At 34.8% G+C, this 12,875-nt stretch overlaps 1 protein-coding gene across 1 annotated transcript in view; it reads right to left on the reverse strand.

Moving 5' to 3' along the window:
* Positions 1-12,189, reverse strand: part of LOC124360594 (formin-J) — a 118,152-nt gene extending 105,963 nt beyond the window's left edge. The window contains 1 exon segment of the mRNA XM_046814340.1: positions 12,092-12,189. The gene's annotated coding sequence lies outside the window, so the exon portion shown is untranslated.
* Positions 12,190-12,875: the final 686 nt, after the last annotated feature.

The raw sequence follows: 12,875 nt of genomic DNA on the forward strand, positions 1-12,875 counted from the left end.
GTTTAGTTGTAGATGACTAACAAAGACGCAGGATCTATGATTTTAGAGATTTTCTCTTTTTAATCAAATGGATGCTTAAAATGTAGGTAACAACAGAAATGTGTAAGATATCCAATGATTGCATGATTGTTGACTTATTCGTCTTGATACCGAAGGCTTTCGCCATGTGCAGATGACGACTGTAACTTGACGTAAGATATTCAATGATTGCATGATTGCAGCCTTATTCCCCTTGTACCGAAGGCTTTGACCATGTGCAGGTGACGACATTAACTTGACGTAAAACATCTACATTGCATGATTGTTGGCTTATTCCCCTTGATACATGAGGCTTAGACCATGTGCAGGTGACGGCTGTAAAAAGTATTCATATTGCATTATTGCAGCCTTATTCCCCTTGTACCGAAGGCTTTGACCATGTGCAGGTGACGACATTGATGAGACGTAGACCATGTGCAGGTGACGACTTAAATATACATATTGCATGATTGTTGGCTTATTCGTCTTCATATCGGGGGCTTAGACCATGTGCAGGTGACGACTGTAAAAAGTATTCATATTGCATGATTGTTGGCTTATTCCCCTTGATACATGAGGCTTAGACCATGTGCAGGTGACGACTGTAAAAAAATATTCATATTGGATTATTGTTGGCTTATTCTTCTTCATATCGGAGGCTTAGACCATGTGCAGGTGACGACATTAACTTGACGTAAGATATTCATATTGCATGATTGTTGGCTTATTCTTCTTCATATCGGAGGCTTAGACCATGTGCAGGTGACGGCTGTAAAAAGTATTCATATTGCATGATTGTTGGCTTATTCCCCTCGATACATGAGGCTTAGATCATGTGCAGGTAACGACTGTAAAAAATATTCATATTGCATGATTGTTGGCTAATTCTTCTTCATATCGGAGGCTTAGACCATGTGAAGGTGACGACATTAACTTGACGTAAGATATTCATATTGCATGATTGTTGGCTTATTCTTCTTCATATCGGAGGCTTAGACCATGTGCAGGTGACGACTGTAAAAATATTCATATTGCATGATTGTTGGCTTATTCCCCTTGATTCATATCGGAGGCTTAGACCATGTGCAGGTGACGACTGTAAAAATATTCATATTCCATGATTGTTGGCTTATTCTTCTTCATACGGAGGCTTAGACCATGTGCAGGTGACGGACATTAACTTGAAGTAAGATATTCATATTGCATGATTGTTGGCTTATTCTTCTTCATATCGGAGGCTTAGACCATGTGCAGGTGACGACATTAACTTAACGTAAAAATATTCATATTGCATGATTGTTGGCTTATTCTTCTTCATATCGGAGGCTTAGACCATGTGCAGGTGACGACTGTAAAAAATATTCATATTGCATGATTGTTGGCTTATTCCCCTTCATACATGAGGCTTAGACCATGTGCAGGTGACGACATTAAAAGTTATTCATATTGCATGATTGTTGGCTTATTCTTCTTCATATCGGAGGCTTAGACCATGTGCAGGTGACGACATTAACTTTGACGTAAGATATTCAATGATTGCATGATTGCTGGCTTATTCCCCTTGATACCGGAGGCTTAGGGCCAGGTGGAGCAGATGGCGAGAAAGCAAGCAACCTTCTAGCGCCTTAAATAGCGAAGAGATACGGAGAGCAGTGGCGCAAGGTCCTCTACCGACCTCATGCGGACCTTGAGCGGCCGAGCCAAGGTACGGTACCTTAAGTTGATGTATCTTAAGCTCAATGTTAAAAATCCTAATGGAAATGGTTAATTATCAAAATTTACAGGAATCAAACATCTTAAGCAGTAGCAAATTAACAGTAGCCTAACTGGCTATACATTTCCTGCTGACTTATAATCCACTCAAAATTATAGCTTGTGCAATATGTTAGATTATAAAACAATTTTTTTTCTAAGCAACTATATCAGCATTTCAACTTAAAATAACATTTATAAAGTCTCGATACCTAAACTTGCTATTAACGACTCGAACCTGGATATCATTTAGGATAACAATTATATGTATGTTCCTTTCTTGGCGTGATTAAAATGTTCTTGCTTGTGTATAAACTAATATTTATCTAATTGTATAAAATACATATTTGCTCTAAGTAAAACTTTCTTATTACAGAATGTGATTTATACGCACACCTTGATCATATTGTTGTATATTTTCAAATTGCGCGAAAGCTTGTGCGCACTCCCAGCCTAAGGTGTATTGGTAATCATTATCGTCATTGATACTTTTTAGATATAAGCTACAACAGGACGTGTTTAAATATCATTATAGAGTTAATTTCAAGCACCACTAAAAAAACTTTGAGCATTACTGACAGGAAATATACAACTATAGTTAAAACCAAGTTTATATTTTTGGAATTGCACTTGAAGCTTTTCTTATTCTTGTGCGCCAGATCCCTTTGCGCCACGGTTGGACAAGACTGTGCGATAGAGAAACGTAAATAAACAGTTGAACCTTGTAGTAATCCATAAACACTGGAAAACATCATATACCAGATTATGTAAAAATGGAAAACGACAACTGGATGTAGAATGTTTTACCATTTTCCGAACACAAGGTTTGTTCCCACCAGTATTATCGCCAACTGTTGAGTAGGTGTGAAACGCGACTGACAGTTACATGTTGTGACAAGTGACGTATTCTGAGATTATTGGCCTTTGATAGAGTAGGCCTATACGAGCTTTCCCCCCGTGTATTTTAAGTGTGGTGAACAATATTGTTTGCACTTAAAAATACGTAATTGTCATCATTGCTAACTACGATACAATCATCCATTAAAACTGTATTAGATGTAGGTAGTGATATATTGTAATAAATTTACTACAATAATACTGTATAATAAAATAAGTCCACCACCGTCAGTCTTCTATTGGTAACTGATGGTAATCAGTGTTAATTGACCATTTCGGAAGTTTAAACACAACATGAAAGTAGTTAAATTTACAAAGCGATGATGTTATTTACACGGAATTAATATGGACGACGTAGTGTGATTTGAAATTCGCTTATCGTAAATTACGGGCTACAATGACGTTAATAATCACAATGAAACTTGTACCAGAGCCAACATTTTCCCACGATTCCTACGAATAATTCTTTTGACAGTGCAATTTGCATAAATTCTTTTTAATTGTTTCTTTCTAAAAAAGGCGAAGAATTGTACAAAAGTGTTAAAACTGTGAGACGTGTTAATCGTCTTAAGTTTTTCTAGTGCGTTTTCTTGTAACAAAGCAATTGAGTTGAGCATATTCCATAAAAGTAGCCTACATCTACAATATATATTCACCTTAAAGTTATTGACGACAATATTTGTTTGGGTGAATATTTTTTGATACTTAAGAGTAAAAAATTACTTATGAGAAAACCATATTTGAACTGTGTTCCTATTAGTTAACAACGTATAAGTTATAAAATACGTAACAAATCACGTCTATCTTTACTGAAATGGGTTATCTAAAAAACACACAATTTCACAAACTTTGTTATTTTTTTTCTTTTTAACTTTGTGATACAAGATAACAAGGTAACATGTAAAACATTAATTAACTTCTATAGGTTCTCAATTCTATAGTATAATGTTTTCTGTGTATTAAAATCACCGTTCAAGAACGAGTTTCTATACGGTATCTGTAAATGTTAAATTCAATTTAGTTTTACATAATGTTATAAAACATTTATTTCATTTATGTTGTCAAACTATTATAAAACTGAATTATTTAGTAACCAAAAACTAAACTAACTATTAGTTCATGAACAATTAATAATGTATGACCTTTAAACAGTGTGAAATTCTGTTCATGTTAAGTAGTAATACGGATGACTATGAAGTTTTGACGTTAGCCCTCCATATACAAAATTGTAATTTTTGCCTTATAACAATTGTTTGGTTTGTAACGCGAATAGCGATTAGTGTTTTAACAATTGCTCTCTTTTAACTCAGATAATTATATCCGATTTACGTATTTTAAGGCTAATATGGATTGAAAATGGATGAGTTATATGTAGACTACTCGGATTTAACCATCTTAGATAAACTGTATTTTATCAGTGTTATTAATTAATCCATTATAAAACCAAAAAATAACAATGCATTCAAGTGACAACCACAGATTTATTGTTTCAAAAAAGACGTGATATTCATTTGTCCTACAGCAAATGACATTCCCAATTGATGAAAACTCCAACATTAACGTATTGGTAGCCTTCTGTAACCCATTTTTCTAAAGCCAAATTCTATCTCTTGATCATTAAAAGACGACCGATAACGTTGCAAGGCCTATGTCGTACAAATACTCGTACGTTCAGTTGGTGACTCAAGAAAACGCCTTAACCACAAACTGTTCTCCACATCACAACTCCAATCACACGCCATCATTGTATTGTTTTATTGTTCGATAGACCACTAACGCTGCACTGTACGGTATTTGCCCCAATTACGCGGATAAAATTATTTAATTAGTAAAAATTGTTCAATAATTATGTTGACCACCTAACAATGTCCTCCCATGGGATAAAATTATTTAATTAGTAAAAATTGTTCAATAATTATGTTGACCACCTAACAATGTCCTCCCATGGCATAAAGGTTTGTTTCAAGACGTTTTGAATATTCTGGTGTGATGTACACGAGGACCAACAATGTTAATTTTTCCCACTATGATTGTGAGATAATTATATTAAAACTTAGGTTATATCAATCACGATTCCTTCAAGTACCGTAACATAAGCTTCTTAACATATCCCACGTTTAAAATGAGGATTATACATTATAAAAGAAATGGAAACACATATTAGGGACCCATTTTTACACGAAAGTGTTGATAATGTTAAATACGAAAACCCCAATATTAACACAATAACAACATAATATAACGCTAGTTATCATTTTATATATCTATTAAAATGACACTAATTATCATCAACACTATTACAAAATAAGGTGTTTTAAACTTTTTCACGGAAATTGAAATTTTCTTTGAGAGCTTTTGTACTATAACAATACAAATTTTATATTTACATTAGATTAGAAGTGTTAATGTTATTTATATGCTTAATTAAAAAAACACAACAATCAATGTTAAAATATAATGCAATGCATTTGATAAAAATGACTTGATGATAACAAAGGAAGTAATCTTTAATAATAAATAAAATATTACTTGTATTGTTAATAAAATAATCTCAAAATTAAACACTCACAACTCGAGAATTTCTTGGAATGAAAATAAAGTTATTTACTGCAAATTGTTACGAGTAATTTACTAGGAATTGATGTAATAAACAACTTTCTCTGTCTGTAAATACATGGCATTTAGACAACTGTCATTTCCATCCTTCATTTGTTTGATGCCATAAACACAGGTGTAGAAATTATGAAATTAAATACGTTAATTTATGTTTTTCTACATATTTAAATCTCAGTTAAATAAAAGAAGACCATAGTTTTAGTCACTGAGTCAAAATATATTTTGCAACAAACCGATTAATTTTTTAAGTAGAGATGTTCGCTTAGGCCATGTGTTAGGCCATCTGCAAAAATCCGCAATGTTTGCCGGAAAACGACGACGGGAAGTACAACAGAACTCATATTGTTTTGAGATAACTAAATCTGGAAAAACTCCAGTTTCGTAACGCTATAAAACCCAATAACTAATTTAATTATGGCTTCATATATAAATAACGCAATTTTATTTATCTGGAGAAAAATAATCCATTGTGGTTTCACGATTAAAATAAACTTATCTGAACATAGTGGTCTTTAATACATGTGCATGCAAGTGTTTGATCAGTGAAAACCCTTAGGTAGACTATTTCCAGTGGTGGAATATTCAATGGTCAATACCAGGACAATAAAAGCGGTGCAGCACATATATTTCGTTATCAGTCTATTAAAAACCATAGTTACATTTTACCCTCCAAACATTCACAAAATTGACTCTTATCCGCATAAAATTTCCAAATACCTCACTGTGTGACCCCTAGTAACAAGACTACACAATTACCACTGTGTCGTATTGTTCGGTAGACTAGTAATCCTACTACCGCTGTAGTGTGACTCAACCATTACACCTTAGCAGTAAACTGTACTCAACATCACAATACCAAGTAACAAGACTACACAACCATAACTGTATTGTTCGGTAGACTAATGATCCTACCACCGCTGTAGTGTCTCAACCATTACACCTTAGCAATTAACTGTTCTCAACATTACAACTCCAAGTAGCAAGGTTACAAACTATAACTGTATTGTTCGGTAGACTAATGATCCTACCACCGCTGTAGTGTCTCAACTATTAAACCTTAGCAATTACCTGTTCTCGACATCACAACTCCAAGTAACAAGGTTACAAACTATAACTGTATTGTTTGGTAGACTAATACTGATCCTACCACCGCTGTAGTGTCTCAACCATTACACCTTAGCAATTAACTGTTCTCAACATTACAACTCCAAGTAGCAAGGTTACAAACTATAACTGTATTGTTCGGTAGACTAATGATCCTACCACCGCTGTAGTGTCTCAACTATTACACCTTAGCAATTAACTGTTCTCGACATCACAACTCCATGTAGCAAGGTTACAAACTATAACTGTATTGTTCGGTAGACTAATGATCCTACCACCGCTGTAGTGTCTCAACCATTACACCTTAGCAATTAACTGTTCTCAACATTACAACTCCAAGTAGCAAGGTTACAAACTATAACTGTATTGTTCGGTAGACTAATGATCCTACCACCGCTGTAGTGTCTCAACTATTACACCTTAGCAATTACCTGTTCTCGACATCACAACTCCAAGTAGCAAGGTTACAAACTATAACTGTATTGTTCGGTAGACTAATGATCCTACCACCGCTGTAGTGTCTCAACTATTACACCTTAGCAATTACCTGTTCTCGACATCACAACTCCAAGTAGCAAGGTTACAAACTATAACTGTACTGTTCGGTAGACTAATGATCCTACCACCGCTGTAGTGTCTCAACTATTACACCTTAGCAATTAACTGTTCTCGACATCACAACTCCAAGTAGCAAGGTTACAAACTATAACTGTATTGTTCGGTAGACTAATGATCCTACCACCGCTGTAGTGTCTCAACTATTACACCTTAGCAATTACCTGTTCTCGACATCACAACTCCAAGTAACAAGGTTACAAACTATAACTGTATTGTTCGGTAGACTAATACTGATCCTACCACCGCTGTAGTGTCTCAACCATTACACCTTAGCAATTAACTGTTCTCAACATTACAACTCCAAGTAGCAAGGTTACAAACTATAACTGTATTGTTCGGTAGACTAATGATCCTACCACCGCTGTAGTGTCTCAACTATTACACCTTAGCAATTAACTGTTCTCGACATCACAACTCCAAGTAGCAAGGTTACAAACTATAACTGTATTGTTCGGTAGACTAATGATCCTACCACCGCTGTAGTGTCTCAACTATTACACCTTAGCAATTACCTGTTCTCGACATCACAACTCCAAGTAGCAAGGTTACAAACTATAACTGTACTGTTCGGTAGACTAATGATCCTACCACCGCTGTAGTGTCTCAACTATTACACCTTAGCAATTACCTGTTCTCGACATCACAACTCCAAGTAGCAAGGTTACAAACTATAACTGTACTGTTCGGTAGACTAATGATCCTACCACCGCTGTAGTGTCTCAACTATTACACCTTAGCAATTACCTGTTCTCGACATCACAACTCCAAGTAGCAAGGTTACAAACTATAACTGTATTGTTCGGTAGACTAATGATCCTACTACCGCTGTAGTGTCTCAACTATTACACCTTAGAAATTACCTGTTCTCGACATCACAACTCCAAGTAACAAGGTTACAAACTATAACTGTATTGTTTGGTAGACTAATACTGATCCTACCACCGCTGTAGTGTCTCAACCATTACACCTTAGCAATTAACTGTTCTCAACATTACAACTCCAAGTAGCAAGGTTACAAACTATAACTGTACTGTTCGGTAGACTAATGATCCTACCACCGCTGTAGTGTCTCAACTATTACACCTTAGCAATTAACTGTTCTCAACATTACAACTCCAAGTAGCAAGGTTACAAACTATAACTGTACTGTTCGGTAGACTAATGATCCTACCACCGCTGTAGTGTCTCAACTATTACACCTTAGCAATTACCTGTTCTCGACATCACAACTCCAAGTAACAAAGTTACAAACTATAACTGTATTGTTTGGTAGACTAATGATCCTACCACCGCTGTAGTGTCTCAACTATTACACCTTAGCAATTACCTGTTCTCGACATCACAACTCCAAGTAGCAAGGTTACAAACTATAACTGTACTGTTCGGTAGACTAATGATCCTACCACCGCTGTAGTGTCTCAACTATTACACCTTAGCAATTAACTGTTCTCGACATCACAACTCCAAGTAGCAAGGTTACAAACTATAACTGTATTGTTCGGTAGACTAATGATCCTACCACCGCTGTAGTGTCTCAACTATTACACCTTAGCAATTAACTGTTCTCGACATCACAACTCCAAGTAACAAGGTTACAAACTATAAACTGTATTGTTTGGTAGACTAATACTGATCCTACCACCGCTGTAGTGTCTCAACCATTACACCTTAGCAATTAACCTGTTCTCAACATTACAACTCCAAGTAGCAAGGTTACAAACTATAACTGTATTGTTCGGTAGACTAATGATCCTACCACCGCTGTAGTGTCTCAACCATTACACCTTAGCAATTAACTGTTCTCGACATCACAACTCCAAGTAGCAAGGTTACAAAACTATAACTGTATTGTTCGGTAGATATGAACCACCACCGCTGTAGTGTCTCAACCATTACACCTTAGCAATTAACTGTTCTCTACATCACAACTCCAAGTAGCAAGGTTACAAACTATAACTGTATTGTTCGGTAGACTAATGATCCTACCACCGCTGTAGTGTCTCAACCATTACACCTTAGCAATTAACTTATCTCGATATCACAACTCCAAGTAACAAGGTTACAAACTATAACTGTATTGTTCGGTAGACTGATGATCCTACCACTGCTTCAGTGTAGCTTTCATTAATTGTATGCTTTCCAAATATATGCACACTGTCCAATAAATTGCAAATGTTAATACAAAGTAACATTTTCGGTAAATTGTTTTCTTATTATAAATGAGTTTATGGCCTTGTCAGTATGGTTATTTAGAATGTTTTGACTATCTAAACGTGTTTTAATTATTGCTCTATACATGCATATACATTACATCGTTATAAATAAATATAAGTTCTACGTCCATTAGGTAATATATATAATATATTACCTAATGGACGTAGAACTTATATTATTATAAATGGATAGTTTGTGAAGAATGATGTATGGATGTTTGGATATTTATTTATATATTTGGATGTTTGGACTTTAGATACTTAAACTCACAAAATGTATTAGGTAGAGTGAGACGAAATTTGGCATGTATATAGGTTATAATTTTACACATAGTTATATTTTTATTACAAAATACTAGTCTACTTATTCAAAAACTTTATTCGCATGCTATAGCTACTCGGTTAGTATGTCATAATGCGCTACAAATAGTTATGACATTAGTATTGTTTAACTGTCACTATAGATGGCAGCAGTGGCGAATTCATATCATTTAGTTTATTTTAGATACTTGAAATTAGCTTCTTTTGACATTGTGGTACGGCATATTTACAGTATTTGAAGGAACAAAAACAGAAATGGTTCAGCGAATTATTCACTCTTTGACTACAATTTGAGGAAACAAACGAGTGCATTGAGCCCGTACCATTACAAATCGAATCACATGCTGAAGGGTCATCCGGTACTGATTAGGAATTTAAAAGTGTACATAACTCATAAACTGAACCTAGAAAACAGGATCATATAGCGAACAGAAACTGGAAATATAATGGCATACAGTTTACTGTATCGGGTTTACAGATACCCCCGAAAAACTAATACAGAGGGTACAAGCAAAGACAGCGAGCTTGATGGCCCGGAAAGTAGGGAGAATTTGAAAACTGCAAGTCGCTGAACTGTGGGGAACAAAATACTTAATTTAAACAAGTGCTCCTACGCGTAAAAAACCTGAAATAAGAAAAATCGCAAATTTGCTAATCCTCTGAACCTTTTAACCATAAACACTGTAATATAATCTACTTGGTAGACGCCTAATTCTGTTTCAAAATCGTCTGTACTCTACAGATTGCGACTTTTTTTATTCAACTCCACTAAAATACTTCAAGTGTTACTGTCATTGGAGCTATTCTATAAAATATCGTGCAATGTTGTAGAGACATTATATCTATTTCAATGATACTTATAAAACCTGATTCACTCTCCCACATCAGTTCCTCAAATACTGCTCTTTAAACTTAATGTCCAAATATTCAATAATGGATCAGGAATTTAGAATATCTTACATTGACCATTACTTATCGAAGGAGTGTTTGGTAAGCCATTTAAAAATAGCTCATGATTTGCCTATGATGTCCCAAGTCTCAGTTGTTCAGCAGGAATCTGCGTGCGAAGCCGCGGGTAAGTGCTAGTGTATTTATATTTATGAATGGAACTTAAACATTCATCTAGTCGTGACAAAACTTTAGACCTACAACAGGTGTATTAAAGTTTTCAGTGACGGTTTGCGTTGCGCCGACTTGTTCTAAATAAGCAGTATTATAAAAAGAAAAACTATAACAAAACATGATGCTCTATTATTATAGTAAATTAAGACCTTGGGTGATAACCACATAAGAACAATGTTATACTCCAACACCCATTTACGCTCTTATGTTTGATCGTAGAATTATGAGAATTATCTCATTTTATAGATCCAAACGCTATCTAGGTTTTAAATGCTCAGAAATGTATGTACAAAGCTTGAAATGTTTTTCTAATAACCGATAAACATTTTTTACTAAAAACGTCTGGATGATTATTAATAAAAGAAAAAGTTGTAAAGATTTAATATTGTTCGTATGGGGTTAAATTGTAGGTTGGCACTTAAACAATCAGTATTCAATATGTAAAATTAGTATAGTGTCCTATTATAACTCAATAGACCTAATGACCATTGCAGTATCCATACGGGCCACGTTCAGGGCCGACACAATGAGCTCGGGGCCCGGGGCAGCCGCGGAGTCTGGAATCAGTATAATTGGCCTACCGCCCGAAGGTTAACGTTCTAAATAAATGTTTGAAAGATCTTTGGACACTGTAAGTTGTAGCATGATCCCACCTTGTCAATAAAGAATATCGATAAGTAAATAGCTCAAACCGGTTCCAAATATAAGTTTATTTGCGGATCAATCCATATACTATTTTAAAATCTCATTCACATAAACTGTACTTACATAATATATACTCTTAGGCTGGTTATATTTATATAACAACACAATATAAATCGCACATTCAAAATGGCAATCCCATGTTTTAATGACAGTCTTTCTACGATTTTTTTAAACAAATTAATTTAAAAATATTATTAATGCTTTTTAAACTTATAATATATTACAAAGAAAGGCTAGATATATGAAATAGTGAGTGAGAGGCAGGAACTTTGAATCGTATCATTTTCTGTTCCATGAGTTACTTTATTGTTTCCTTTCGTAAAAAAAACACACTCAAAATCGTGTCAGAGTCACAATTACAAAAATATAAACTGATACAAACATAGACACCAAAACTAGCGAAAATCATACTGGATTATTACAAAATATCGTGGTCCCTTCTTAAAAATAAAACCGCTATAATATACTTACATATCATTAATAACTGTATGTATAATCAGCGGTATGGTAACGATTAACACCTTGTACTATCTTACATACAAAACAAGAACTAGTAGCGAATATTTTTTTTATTTTACTTAATTAATATTAATGTTGTAACGACTGTCCTGCAGTTAAAACATTACGGTCCTCATCACACAACATTAATTTATTTGATTATTAACATAACTACAAGTTTTTAACCTAGAATTAGGTAGTAAAGTAATAAAATAAAATATACTGACTGGAAATATGTGTGTTAAGATCCTGGACACAGCACTAGACACTCACGCACAAGGCGGCCGCGACTGGACTGCTTGCGACCCCACCTCTCTGTTCCTTCCAGCAGTTGGCAAACTGTCCATCTCTCTCTCTCTCTCTCCCTCCACACGCGCTCTCTCTCACACACCCATCCAAGTGGTTCTCCATCTCTCTCTCATTGTTGCAGCTATCCTATATTCGCAAGTGTTCCTCCAGGACGGTCTATTGGCGCTGTTGGCATATTACCGTTTGGGAGGATCTCTCGGAGTTTGACACAAGTTGTAATGTTTATGTTAGCGATACCACTAATAAACCAAAAGTTACTATACCATTCAATGAACAATATATAATGGCAACAATAAAATATTTCTTTGCACAAGTTTGTGGTATTGGTTCGCTTCTTTTAACATTGTATGCATTGAAACCATACATTTCATTGTATGCGTTATTTTAAAAACATCTTAAACTCATAATGTATATGAAAGATGCAATATAGCAGATGCGTAAAAATTTTCAAGAAACTAGCTCGGTTTTATTCCTATAAATAGGATTATTTTGACAAACCAGATCAAAATTTAAGGAGACATTCCAGCACAAATGAGAAAGAGGAAGATATAAACGATGGCGTAAAGTTATCAATTAGTTAATTAATTGGAACGAGATACATTATTGGCTTACAACAAAAACAACAAAATTTTAAGTAATTAAGGATTCATTATGTTTTCTAATTATTGTTACAGTGGCGTTTATCTGAAAACAATAAAGCAA

The sequence above is a fragment of the Homalodisca vitripennis genome, chromosome 4 (assembly GCF_021130785.1).
Source record: "Homalodisca vitripennis isolate AUS2020 chromosome 4, UT_GWSS_2.1, whole genome shotgun sequence".
NCBI classification, from domain to species: Eukaryota; Metazoa; Arthropoda; class Insecta; order Hemiptera; family Cicadellidae; genus Homalodisca; species Homalodisca vitripennis.